The sequence below is a fragment of the Etheostoma cragini genome, chromosome 4, assembly GCF_013103735.1.
Source record: "Etheostoma cragini isolate CJK2018 chromosome 4, CSU_Ecrag_1.0, whole genome shotgun sequence".
Taxonomy (NCBI): Eukaryota; Metazoa; Chordata; class Actinopteri; order Perciformes; family Percidae; genus Etheostoma; species Etheostoma cragini.
The window spans coordinates 5087725-5102231 of record NC_048410.1 but is presented as its reverse complement, the minus strand read 5'-3'; the positions used below and the strand labels follow the sequence as shown (position 1 = coordinate 5102231).

The 14507-nt window shown below is 41.0% G+C and overlaps 1 protein-coding gene and 1 long non-coding RNA gene across 12 annotated transcripts in view; both read right to left on the bottom strand.

Annotated features, from left to right (window-relative positions):
- Positions 1-14507, bottom strand: part of foxp1b (forkhead box P1b) — a 163212-nt gene that overhangs the window by 38533 nt on the left and 110172 nt on the right. Inside the window, exon 1 of one of the 11 annotated variants that reach the window (XM_034870737.1) lies at positions 6970-7217. The exons of the other annotated variants lie outside the window; for them this stretch is intronic. The gene's annotated coding sequence lies outside the window, so the exon portion shown is untranslated. Of the gene's footprint in view, positions 1-6969; positions 7218-14507 lie in introns of those variants that run through there. 11 annotated transcript variants of the gene reach the window in all.
- Positions 987-14507, bottom strand: part of LOC117944141 — a 15322-nt gene continuing 1801 nt past the window's right edge. Inside the window, exons 2-3 of the long non-coding RNA XR_004656502.1 lie at positions 12471-12473; positions 987-997 (exon numbers count right to left, since the gene is read on the bottom strand). This is a non-coding gene — a long non-coding RNA (uncharacterized LOC117944141). The remainder of the gene's footprint in view (positions 998-12470; positions 12474-14507) is intronic.

The window sequence follows — 14507 nt, the reverse complement described above, 5'->3', positions numbered from 1 at the left end:
GAGGATGTTAAAAGATTGCTTAAAAAATGCTGTGGTTTGCTCATCGCACACGCACAACATGTCATGTGAGAACATTTCATTAGAGACGCTGTCAACCGCGATCTATTATTGTGAAGATACAGAGTGCCTAGAGGAGAACCCGCAGTGAAGAAAATGCAGGCCTCTAACTAACTCCCAGTAGAAAGGTGTGAGTGCATGACTCTTCAAAACAAGTGATTTGTTGTGACACTAAAAGAGCCCCCACAGTTGTCAGGGTGCCTTAATTGCTCCGGCGGCATAGGGGACACGGAGTGTGTCTGGATGCTGCCACTCACTGCTATGATGTGCAACACTATTAAAGGCTCCGTTCTTTGACATTTGGTTGACAAACAGAAACTAAGATGTACTTGATAGTGCTGCGTCTTTGCAGCTGTTAACATGTTTGGGCGATTGTTCTTTTGTGTCTGTGCATGTTAGTAATGTATGTGTATAAGTGCGTGTTAAAATGTGCTTTGTATTGCTTAGGCTGATGTCAGCAGCTGATAGAGCGGACAGTCTTGTCGTTGACAGTCTGTCTTCACCAAGGTTACGCAAATTGTGTGGCCGCCTTATAGCTAATGACATCCCGTTGAATTTTTCATGCATTTCTGAATGTAATTTTGCAGTTTAAAATCTCGGCCGGTAACTAAGGGGCTTTTCTTGACACACCCCTGCATGCATATCACTTTATTCATTCTCCCCACTGTAGCATAAAACAAAAACAAAGCGCTGCCATAACGAACAGCTTGTACGGCAAATGCAGAGGAAAGGGCAGTGATGTCAAATAGGACAGACCAGCTTTGATGCTCTCCGTTAACTTTATTGAGCAGTTCCAGACTACCCTGTGCTGTGTTTTTCTAGCCCCAAGAGAACGAAGGAGGCTAAGCCCCACCCGGGACTAACACACACTTCACATTTCTCTTCTCCAGCACCAGGCCTAGGATGGGAAATGCAATATTAATTCCCCCCTGTATTATGTCTTAATATGCAGTTCATCTTGACTTTTGCACATGACTTGCCCTTCCATTTGCATAGCCTGACCCTCCCATTTCCTAATTTCACAGTCATTATCCATTGAAGTCCTTTTTTCTGGGCATCGCTAATTTTGATGAACTATTTTGAAGGTCAACTAAGCAGTCCTGTGTTGCTGCCATGCAAGAGCCATACGTGATGTGATATATAGCTCCCGTCTAAACATGACATTTACCCCCCACGCACCCCGAGGATAAATAATAACGCCCATTTTTGAAGCTTTGCTTTAACTGCATGCATTAAAAATCTACTCCATACTTGTCATGCTCTATTTTTTACTACTATGTTAAAGCTGTAAATTTTGTCTTATTTTCAAATGTATAATCATTTTGTCATGCCGTATTATATAGTGTGTGATGTGAAAAAAGGGAGAGCAAACTCCACGTTAACACAGAGATTTTACACACTTCAGCTCTCAATACCTGCCAATTTCATTACAAATTACACTGAGATTTCCTTCAATTTAACCATCTTAATTCTTTACACCTTGGGTGTATATCTCATCATGGTTTCACACTTTGCCTTGTCAGGAGCGTCTGGCTCACAGTAACTACAGCTAGAACAGCTTCCTCTGTGCATAGCCCCAGCAAGAGGCTATTACAGACCTCCATTTTATTACCCATTACTACTGAGGTCATTAGCAGCAAGAGGGATTGTACGCTTCTTAACCTATTGATCAATGTAACTACTACCATTTAATCCTGTGCTGAAGGAGTGAAAATCTGCCTAAAACTGGATCCTATTGAGAGGAAGGGCGGGAGAAAGCACTTTAACGGAAAAATATTGCCCAGGCTGCTGTATCATGCCCATTTAACGCAAACACAGGATGCCATTCGCCATTTAGAGCACTCCCATATGGTGCACTCCCTTTTCTCCTGGATAACATCATGACTCCAGATGATCCACAAAAATATATATCACCATCTAAAGACGTAGGTGTCTAAAAGGAGACTGGTACTGGGCTAATAACAGTAGGGATCCGATCCACTGAGCCCAGCTCTAATCTACTCTACCAATATGAGGGTGTGAAAAAGAGGACATTCTGAGGATGCCAGAAATAGCTGACGTTTATAAATTTCACAAAGGCGTGGTGCTCTCCAGGTGCCTACCATACATAAACATGGAAACCTGGAACTATTTCACACAGCTGCAGAGTGACTTGAGGCAATATACTGTACTAGCACAGGCCTGCTGGCAACACACACACACACACACACACACACACACACACACACACACACACACACACACACACACACACACACACACACACACACACACACACACACACACACACACACACACACACACACCTTAACTGTGGCATGTTAACTGTCACAAGCACATACAGTAAAAGCACAACAGCATTTTCCATATAGAGTGAGAAAGTAATGGAAATGTATATGGAATAATGGACAAAACATTAACAAATTAAGTCAACCATGATTTGAATTTGAAACCTGAATTTAAACATGTTGAATGTTTAAATTATTATCAAAACGAACTAACTAACTTCTTTTGGCTAACATATGAATCACTCATATTGTTCATATCATAATTTTCTGCAGCACCTCTGACCATGCATTAACACACACAAACACACACACACACACACACACACACACACACACACACACACACACACACAGTATAGAAAGCATTTGGCATTAAAGGACACCTACAGTAAGCCAACTTCAAGAGAGAAAGCGCAACATTAGATTATCTAATGAGGGAACACAAACCTCACATTTAAAAACGTTCACTGGTTCAGAGTTAATGAAGATGCTCCCGAGCACCCCCTCCAATCACAAGTCACAGGTTGAAGCCCGGTGTGAAGGAGTAAGGGTGAACGAGGCTGCGAGAAAGCCCCCTTTCCCCGACACTGAGGCAATTAAGAGAAACAGAAATGAGGGACAAGGAGGTGAATGTCAGTGAGACCGACACAGACGTTTCACTGGCTGCAAAGGTGCAGCTTGGCTGAAAGAAAAAAGGGAAGAAAAAAGGAAGAAAAAAAAGGAGAATGATCAAATTTTCATTTGTGCTCCCTGGGGTCATCTTGTTTTGTAGGGGCATCAAATGGAATGGAGAAGTAAAAAAAGAAATAACAGACCCTGGAGAAATCACAGAGTCTAGTCCGTTTGATGCTGTTGTTTTACTTTGGCCTGCCGTGGCGCGAGGAAACGACTTCCCATCCTGACTATGATCTCCTGCATGAAAATGTAGCTGAAATGAGGATTTCACGGGAGCTATTGTACTTAAGTGATGTGCGAACATAATTAGTCGTCGACAAGACTGGAAAGACTAATTCCATATTATCCACTCAGGTTGATTGAAATCTGTGAGGTGGAGAGCATTTATTTCCCTCTAAAAAAAAAAAAATAGACGCAGTTTATTCACACCAATAACCTTTCCCCCTAATAATCCCAATAATAATAATAATAATAATAATAATAATAATAAAAATAATAATAAGAACAACTTATTGGTATATGAATTGTTAGAAAACATACTTTCTGTAAAAACACATTTTAGATTATAGATTCTTTACTAATCCGAAAAAAATGCAAATGAAAAAATAAAACAAGACAGAACAACCCATCCCTACATGTGTTGTGTTAAGACCTCCATTATTCCTTCCTCGTCATCCACAATCAAGCAGTTTTAAAAATGTTTATCGCTCACATAAACAGGATAATCAGAGCCACATTTGGTCTTGGTTTAGCATACACTATATATCCTGAATTAGGGTTTGTAGGGGTGTGAGGGCTCAAATTATTTGAGCAACTGTAAAAACAAAAGTGAAGATTGCATTTTAATTAACTTTTTCGACTACAAACAAACAGATTTTTTGCCGGAGCTGGTCCCAGTGTCGGGTTTAAACAAACAAACTGCACAGTGCAGAGAGCAAGCTCTCGCCCCAACAATAACAGCTGGACGTTGTTTCCCACACTGGAGGCAGCCACCACTGCAGGTGACCACTGCTGTGAGGGGACCCTCCCCCCCCCACACAGACACACACAGACACACACAGAAACCATCATTTGTATCACCATTAATGTTTAAGTATAGCCAGATATACAAATGGACTATTCTTAGTTCAAAAAATGTATGTAAAAAAAAATAATAATAATATCAATGGCCAGGTGTTTTTTCTTTCAAAATAATACCATCATTAATAGTGGTCATGTTAAAACAACAGTGTTTCAGTTACACATTTCTAGAAAGGTACCTTTCCAAATACAAACAAAATTCAGGTTAATAAAACCTAAGTGCTTGGTTACATTTTGCCGTGTGACTCAATGTCCTGTCACTCTTTTTGACCTATCAAGCCATGCCTCATAGTGCCTATTTCACAGCCACAGAGCTTTAAAGTTATGAAACATGACTTTCAAATTCTGGGGGACAACTACCATCCTACACACCCCCTTCCACTGTTCTCACCTTTCCAGGATACAGTACAATCACTGTTGGGGTGAACTGGGTGCCCGTGATGTACGGTTTATCAGCTGCACACGGTCACGCAACGGTGGACGTTTTCAGATGCATTATTTGAGTCGGTTGAGATTTAATTAAGATCACAGCCTCTAAAATCCCTTTTAAATGAAACTCTAGTTAAAATACAATGGCTAACACATCCTCGTGCAGATTGTTTCTAGTCTCTGCACACCAGCAACACAATGCTAATCCTCGTTTCCATGACGGCAGACAAGAGGGCCACAAATTATGTTGCTTCTTGACACTCTTAATGCAGTTGTATTATGTGATTCATATAAACTATACATGCAATTAATACAATGATATAGAAACCAATTCTCAGGAAGTTTATAGCATTTACAAATCTCATATGTCCAACTTGTCAATGACCACACACTTATTGTTTTGAGAATATATAGATTGTGAAAAAGATGAATGGTGAAAAAAAGACCTTCAGCCATAAAACACTCTACACCATGTAATCACATTATTATCTTCCCATCTCAACCCTTTGAAACACATAGCGTCTCGAGAGTAGAGTTAATCTTCCTATCTGAAACAGAGACGCACAAACTGAGAGCAGCAATCACCCTTAAAAAAAATATTGATAGCCTTTTTCAAGTAAAAACATGTTTTAGTTGGAAAAGCCAGGGAATAACAAGCAGTGAGCAGCTGGTGGCTCACTCTATTACTGCTAAACTATTACCCCGTCTCTCCTCTTCTGTCTTGCCTGCCCGCTCCACTACAAAGCAAAGACCGTCCCTGTAAAGGATATCCCAGCAAGCCGTGAGGCTGCGGCGGCTATCCCCTGTGCCCCCCTCTCCCAGTACACAGCTAATATCTGGTTGCCTATGTCATGGTTTAGAAATGACAGGTGCTCGCCGCCCTTCGCCTTGACAGGCCACTGCACAAATAACGTCCCTGCCTGAAAGGGCTAATGCACTACTAATGAACAATAAATCAACTTTGATTACAAACTGTCAACCCAATCAGCTCGCACTCCAGCTCTCCCAAACTGCGAGTCTCTGCACAGCTGCACAACATTACGGTGCACACTGCCCCGTTTTAGGCTTCGCTCTCCTCCTCCTCATCCCTCCGATATTTGCCTCCAATATTTACCTCCATTTGTCCTTTCTTTCAGCACCCACTTTCTTAGTACTTATGCAAGGTGCTGAAACATTGCACCCAAAAAAGTTTTGGTTGGATGGTAACAGAAAAAGCCAAAAACAGCACACGGAAAAAGTGAATCACATGTGAGTCCTTTCCATAGCTTTCTATATTTGCATGAGTATATTACTTGAAATCATTGTAGTAATGGTACTTGAGGTCATTAGACAACAGAAAATCAATTGCTGTCTTCTGTGTAAAACATCAAAGCTGTCAAATCACGCATAAACCTGACAGCAGAAATAAATGGAAGAAAATGACCACAACATTCACTTCTGAATGTTTAAGGCAGTCCCTTTCCAGGAAGAACAGAAACACGCAACTACAGGCACGTACAAACACTCACACACTCCAACTTTTCGAGAAGATATGAGCAATGACATTTTTAGTGACAGCGCGTCTCCAACGTGGTTTTGTGGTGACGGTGTCAAATATAGAGCTGTGCCAGCATGTCTTAATTCACTGTGACACCATGAGGAGAGTGAGGATTAGTCCAGGCCATAGCCTGAGAGCAAGCAAAGTCTGACCAGCACTCATTAACTCAGATGAGCCAATCATCACAAAACACACAACCAGAAAAACCAAACCAATGCAATACAAAAATAAAAGACTTTTCTGCCTCTGTTACATGCTTTACCATAGAAATATTCTCAACATTAAAGAAATAATATTGTAATTTTCTGAGAAAAACAACAAATGTAAAAGAAAGTGCAAACATTTCCCCTGTCTGTTTTTTTAACTCTCAAACAGCATACAGTACAGTACAGTACAGTACAGTAATGGATCTTGCTTAACTGGTAGGTAGCAAGGTAGCAAAGTAAACAAAACTAAACAAACAGCATATAATGGCAGACAGAAACTATGTATCTAAAACTATAACAGACGAACAAGCAAAGCTAAACAAACTGTTGCTAGAAGTACTTTAAAAGAGAAAAGCCCAAAATCATCAACATCACAATACACATAAACCAAAGCAGCTAATCCAGACAGTCTTGTTTGCAATACATTCTGTTACAGTAAACATAATGTACATGACACCTGCTTTCTGTGTCAGGACAAGCCTGTAAACTGTCAGCGTCTCAACGGCAAAGTAAGCCCTGGATAACTGCTTCTCTCACACAAACTGCATGATAAAATTTACCAATTACAATGATACAACATCAGCGACAGACAGACAATGAAACCTCCTTTTCTCTTTTTCCCTGGTCAAATTAAATTGTCAAGTTTTTTTACACCAGAAAAAAGGCAAAATCACAGAAATCAATCATATTGACAAACCTGACAAACTCCATTTAGCTGGCAGGGTAAACAGTGCTGGGCCACGCGGTGTGGAGTGAAGCAGAGCGGAGAGCAGAGCAACCAGGGAAACAGAGGGAGAGGGAGAGAGAGAGTGAGAGAGTGGGGGAGAGAGAGAGAGGCAGAGGCACACGGGCTGGCAGGCAGGGAGGCTGAGAACAAGCGCTGCTGTGCTGTGGAGTCTCCAACCTTCCTCAGGATACAGACAGATTGCACGCGCAAGGTTGCTCCCTGGCTGACAAGATACAAAACTATCCAATCAACCACGCCCTTCTCCACCAATCACAACCAGCCCTCTAAACATAATCAATTCAAATGGGGCCACACAATAGGGAGCCGCGGGCTGGGCTGCAGGTGAACCCGTGCCTTTGTGTGGGGGCCCCTTTCAAAAAAAAAAAAAAAAAAAGATAAAGAAAAAAAAAAAAGACACAGTTGACGGCTGTTAACCCTTTGACCCCTGCCGGGAGTCCGGCCGTGCTATTGAAACAATGGGAGCCTAAAGAAAAGAGGCCCTTTAATTAAACAACAGATAAGTAAACACAGCTATCCAGCGGAAAGAAAGAAAACTGGCCCCGCTATCAGCCCCTTTATTGTTCTGCTAAATGGAATTGTTTACAGTGCTGGAACAAAGACACAACTCATTTCACTTGCTGAAAACAATAAATGCACAACAGGCGCTTTGTACTTATTTGGACTTTTTCTTCCTTTTAAATTCCCCAAGCTGAGAAAACAGCATATGTATTGGATTTTAGAGTAAATAATGTATTTATGAGAACAGTTTGTTTTGCCTTGTATTTCCTCCACCAGTGTTAATGTGTACACTTGTACCATAGCACACAACTAGTTGCAATATACTAAGGCAAGTTGCTGTGTGAGTTTGACATAAAATCAACCACAGCAGCATTAACTTATTTAAACACTTATTCTACAATTTGGTTTCAGACAAGCTAAAACCACTTACATTAATAGCTAACATTACACCAGCTACGGAACCAGGCAATCCATCCAACTCCATCCCAATGAGAGCAATTAGCTGTCATAATATCATCACACTCTTAAACACCCATGTGCACTCAGTAAGGGGAAAAGACAGGAGAGAAAAAAACAGGACCCTGCCACCTACTGGAGATTCTACTGAACTCACCAGGAGAAAGCGAAGGCAGGATGAGAAGTCTGCCTCCTGTCAAGGTATACATATATATTAACCTTCTAGCTGAACAAATGTTAGCTTGTTCTAAATCCAACTATAAGTACATTATAGTCCGTAGTAAATAAAAACATGAAGAAATGGATAAAGTATTTTTATTTTTATTTAACAATAAACCCAGATTCACTGACTTGTGCAACCCACTTAAAGGTTCTGAGAAAAGGCATGAAGGCAAGATTAACACCTCACTTTGCTAATTAGCATGACAATAAACACAGAGCTAAATAACAGAGCTCTAAAACACAGCTCATATCAACAGCTATAAACCCTTGGCCAAGGATGAAGGAATGTTCATGGGATGCATTCCAGTCCGCAAACACACTGGTAAAATAAACAGAGTGGCTGCATAACAAGCCATTGCTCTCATCTGCTAATAACTAACAATGAGCTCTGGTAAGCTGGCCTGACCTATATAAATTATTGACTGGGACACCTCAAGTGTCAAAAGTGACAATTCCAATACAGAGCATAGTGAATAATTAAGTGGAAGAAAAGGCACTTTAAGAAAAAAAAAATATATATATATATATATATATATATATATATTTTTTTTATCTGACACCCTCAAGACGGCTCACACAGAAAAGACAGTGACATGCAGGCATGTGCTCGCATTCAACACATGCACAAACACACACATTCACAAAGTGGTTGAGGCTACAGCCACACTCTTCTCTCCCGGCACTCTCCCTGGGGTGGTATGTCGGCGTATTCTCAATAAAACACCTTCTTAGCAGTAATAGGCCACTGTTCTCATTTCAACACTCCCAAAGGCCTCATGATAAATTTAGCAGACACACAGTTCAAGCTTCTCCTCTCACACACTGTCTTTCTAATCCATTGCCTCTGTGCCTTTGCCATGTAAAATAATTACACATGTGTGTCAATGCGATACACACGCTGTATACATTTTTTTTTTCTCGTACGCACAGGGAAACATCAATATCCTTGAGCCTTGAACCGGCGTCCCCTGTGATAGTTTACAGAGAGTGCTGAGCGATTGTGTTCATGACAGAGTGGACAACATTATATTTCCTGCTTGAGTTAGAGTGAAAGTATGAGTTAATGTCTGGTCTGAGCTGTGCCGTGCTCTGCTCGGCACTGGCTAAAGATAACAACTCGCCTCCAATTACAAAGCCTTCCCAAAACACTAACAAAGCCAGTGAATAAGCTGCACCGGCATGCCAACCAGTGTCTTACTGCTACTACAGAAATAGAACTAGAAAAGTGGAGGAAAATACGAAACGATAGTTTCTTGAAAGACTCTGGTGACCGGGACCATTGTCATGAGAAAACAAACACAGTCTGTTTCCCTGTGTGTGTGTAAAGTAAATCAATGTTTACTGATGGTGGGAGTCAGAAGGGCAGGTGTGGGACCCATATAAATAACAGCTGCTCTATATAATATTGCCAAGGCAACAAAAAATACGATCCACAACATCATATCATTTCTTTATCTTAATATTAAGAGACACAAAGCATCCAATCAAGTGTTTTCTTTCCCCCAAGTTACAGCAAAAACTAACCCACTCACTTGCACTGACATCACGCAGGAGAGTGTTACCTTTCAAAAGATGTAGAATCTGTTTTTCTATTCTGAAGTTATAACTATACTAAAAGTGATCTGGTCTTTTCCATTCAAGGCTATTTTTTTTACAAGGTTACTACATCAAGGTTCGACACACTGGCTTTTGTTCTTTTGTACTTCTCTTGATTTTTAAGATTATTCAAACTGCATTTATTTGACATTTAGTTCATTTTTCTGTACCCCAGTTTTGAGTTTTATTTATTGTTGGTGCTGTATTAAAACCAATCCTGTTAAAGTAAAGTGTATATCCATTGTTATGACATGACAGTGAACTCACCTTTTAACATCGGCAACCTACCAATACTCCCTCTGATACATGGAATAAGTCATATTTAGAGTGAATGAGGTTATCAGCCGAAGCGGAGTGGAGTTACTGTAAGTTACGCCTGAGTCACCGTGTTCCCCCTGGTCTATTATATATGGGTTTGGTTATTTACTTTTAATTTCAGCATTCAGGAAGACATTGTTTAGTCAGCACATGTTGCAAATACAGCAAAATATTTCCTGAGGTGATATGCCAGCCAGTGTATAACAGAGCTTTTGTTTCAGCGTGCACCGTCTAGTGTGGTTTTTCACTTAGTCAAAACAAGAAAACTTTTGGGTTTGAACAACGTCGATATAAGGAGGTGGGGGAACTTCTGCCTTGTTTTGTTTGGTGATTGATTCATATTTGATTTCAATCAGAAACTATATTAAATACACAGAAACTTCAAACACAGGAATTGTAATAAGCAATAACAATGGTTCTGTGTGGGCTGTGAAGATATAAAAATATATAATAAACTACTACCACTAAGTCATAATAAATAAAGAGACAAATAAGTATATGTATAAAACACCTGTTATTGTAATAATATTGTATTGAGATTTATAGGCTTTGATACGCAATCCCAAAACATATTTGCATGTATATATATATAACAGATTCTAGCGGAGTACAAGCAACTTTGTCATGTGGGTGGCTCTTGTCATCACTTTTTAAGGAACGCTCTCAATGTAGGATGCACACCAAGCGTACAGTACCGCTTCCCACCATGATTAACTGTTTTGCTAACCCTTTCTGTGGTTCTATTAGACACTATTTATTAGTCCAATTTCAAACACTAACCAATACTCATTCTAAGGAACATTACTGGAGGTATAATAGATGATATATAGATAAGCACTCTACATATGAATTTATTTTAACCAATAAGGCTACGCTTAAATGCAATGTTACTTTGACTTTGTGCTTTTTGCAGATTGAGTGCAACTACATGGATGACTATGATGGATTGTCCAACAAAAACATAAAACACAACTCCAAATGCTGTTCTCATGTAGCTGAAGGCCTTTCTGTCTCTGGATCTCTCTCATGCTGTCTGAGCAACACAATATTTCTCTTTCCTACTCCTAACAAAAACTGAAAATGGAATCAGAGAAATGCAAAGCTGTCAAAAAGTGTGTGACTAACACCCAAAAGAGAAACTGCATTGTGAGTTGATGCTGACTTGACTGCACCTTGCATAGCTGTTAGTGTTTATTAATGCTATGGTTGACTGTGCATCCATCCATCCTTCCACCCCTCCGCAAAGGGCGTGTGAATCACTCCAAACAACACACGCTTGACATCAAGATATAGTGCCAGAGGATGACACAAAGATACAACACATTTTAGGGGGAAGTGTATGTGTGTTTATGTATCTGGGTGGATGACTGAGTGGGGTGGAGGGGTGAGAGGGTTCAATGCTCGAAGGGAAACATCAGGCCTCAAATGAAAAAGGGTCCTGAAAATGGTAAGTGGCTCCCAGCGCTGTGACTGGAGTCAATTCGACAGTCATCGTCTTGGCTGGGAGGGAGCTCCTAACACAGCAGCCCCCCCCCAAGTTTCTGCTTGGCTGCGTGGAATTGGGACAGATGACTTCATTCCGACAGGATTATCCCCAACCTGGTTCTGATCTATACAGTTCACATAATACATTTTTACAATATGACAAGGAAAACAAGCAGCGAAAGAGACGGCCTGATCTGGGGGATCCATGTGAGCACCGGCCGTGTTGTTGTGCTGATCTTTCCTGACAGATTATATCACCTCAAAGCAACGCATGCGTCAAAATGAGATTTCATTACAGCATCACCTTGAGACTTTTCCAAACACAAAGAGATGAACGTCTTCTGAGGCTCACGTACACAGCTGATGAATTATGGGATATATAACTGTTAGAAACAGCTGAAAGGGGAGCTTTTCTGAACAATATATTCCCTAAAATATTGATGGCAACAACGTATCCTGCAGGTAAAGAAGCAAAGACAAGTTCCACCAATAGCGTATTCAGGTAAGATAATGCTTAGAGGAACAGGTGGACATTAGTGTTATTTAAAAGTTAGATAAGAAGATTGATACCCCTCTCATGTCCATACGCTCATTTTGACACCAGAGCCAGCAGCCAGTTAGCTTAGATTATCTCAAAGACTGGAAACAGAAGGAAACAGCTAGCCTGGTTCAGTCCAAAAAAGTAACAAAATCCAGCATTCAGCTCCTCTAAAGCTAACTAAATATCAACCAATTGTGTAAAGTTTAAAAAAATTTGTGGTTAACGGCCAATTCCTGGTTTGTCACAGATATGACAACACATGAGCATGGTTTCTAACGCTTATTCGCTAGAAACTATTCCTTTAAGTCAGCCTGAGCAGTTTGAAAAAAGGTACAAACTGTGAACACTTATGTTGGTTGGTATCAGTGGTTACTACCACATGTTCTGTGAAATATCTGCTGCTCAGTGCAAAACAACCTGCAGAGATTTGAACTTTAACGGGCTGGTTAATCTTAAAGTAGCCGTTAAAAAAGAAAATCAATTAGAAATTGGAAATGCTTTAATTTGTGTTTTAAGAGAGTGCCACCACTCCTTCCGTCTCTCAGAACATTGTTTTTTTCCAAATATATTTTAACTAAGTATAAATACAGGCATTTTGTCTTGGACTGGTCTCCCTTGTGTGAAGACAATCTTTATCTCAAATAAACTCAGAACATTAGTCCAGGTTTACTGTCACCTCGCCAATGGGCTACCACTGTCGTGCCACTTTGGGCCACTGGCCCACTGCGCTGCGGGAACACCTCGAAATGCTGCCTCAGATTGCCTTGCAGCACTGGCCGAGCTCCAGCTGACAGGCTTCGGCCTAGTGCTCTAATGACTTACAGATTGGTGCGCTGTGGTATACATGTGTCAGGACAATGCCATGGGCCTACTGCAAAAACAGTAGGAGAGGGAGAGAGAGCCAGCGGCTTTTCCCTGTCCTGTCAGAGAGAGGGTTGGCCCCTGGATTGTGTCACATCACGCTTCCCCCCAACAGACCACAAATGAAGGATGTGAAGAGCAAACGTGTGGAGGAGGGGCATTAGAGGGATTCTCTACAACTTAAAAGGCTTTCATGTTGTAAACTGAATATACATTATCTTTTGACCTGGAGATGCCCTCTGTAAGGCTGTACACTATGGTGTGAAAACACAAAGAGAGAGGGAGAGACAGAGAGCAAGAGGAAAAGAAAAGAAGAAGAAAAACGAAAGGAGAAGAAAGAAGTGTGGAATGTGGCTTCAACTGGTAAGAGTACAGATAAGAAAAGTGCCTGCTGGCATGGTTTTGAAACATTATCAGCAGTTTTTCTGTGTCTGAAGAATAACAAGTGGTGTACCTTTGACATCATGAAAATGTTCAATGCCACATTTATACGAGATTAGTAAATAGTGTTTCTCATTTCAAAACAAAAGGCCATCAAATGATTAGAACTAATACAAAAAACAATGAAATCTAAATAATATACGCAGACTATCTGAACTGAATCTGGCAGTTCATGTACTCTCATCACAATCAGTGCAGACGCATTACAGACAGAAACCAGTCAATGTCATTCAAGCAGCGTCGACACAGGGAACTTCAGCTGGCTGCCGGCCATACATCACACTGTACCAGTGACATGAATAATGAAGGCCAATCTCAGGCACAATCCTGGATAGGAAACAAGCATAATCTAGGCATTACACTGATAGCAAAGACACCATGTTGACACAACATATTCAGCCCTGCTGAATGCCACATAATCCCCTGTAGGAGGTGGATTCCTACCTAGGATCTCTTGCAATGAGGTGTAGTTAACCAGCCAGGCTCGCTAGCAATGCCACAAACGAGTTTCAATTCCCCGCTCCTCCCACCTTGGTGCTGGTGGACTATCAGCAAGGGTCCGACAGTGTTGTTCCTAATTACCTTTTTCTCCACTTCTGATCCTGCGGCTGGCATAATTAGTTACCTGGGGCTGCAATCCAATTTGAAGTGATGACAAGAAAGTGATCCATGAAAAAGTAATAAGTTAAATCCAATTTCAGCCTGCCTCTAATTAAATGCACATGGAACTAATGAGTCAAACCCTACCATTTCACTGATAATGGTAATTAGCGGGGTGGGAGTTGCCAGCTCTCGTTGTTGTGCCACTGTAGGTGTGAAGCGCAAAAGGTAAAAGCGGCACGGTTTCTTTTAATCACACGTGTCGTTCAGTCAATGTAATGTACTGGCTTTTTGACCAGTCAAGTATGTTTAGCTGCTTTCCAGTCTGCATAGCAGCTGTTTGTATATTGAGTCTGATTAAAGCGCCTCTAGGCTGCTGAGTATACAGCGAAGGCATCTTCATCCAGAGGCAAGGGTGGGTGGTGTAGGGGGCGGGGGAGTGTGTGTGTGTGCGTGTGTGTGTGTGTGT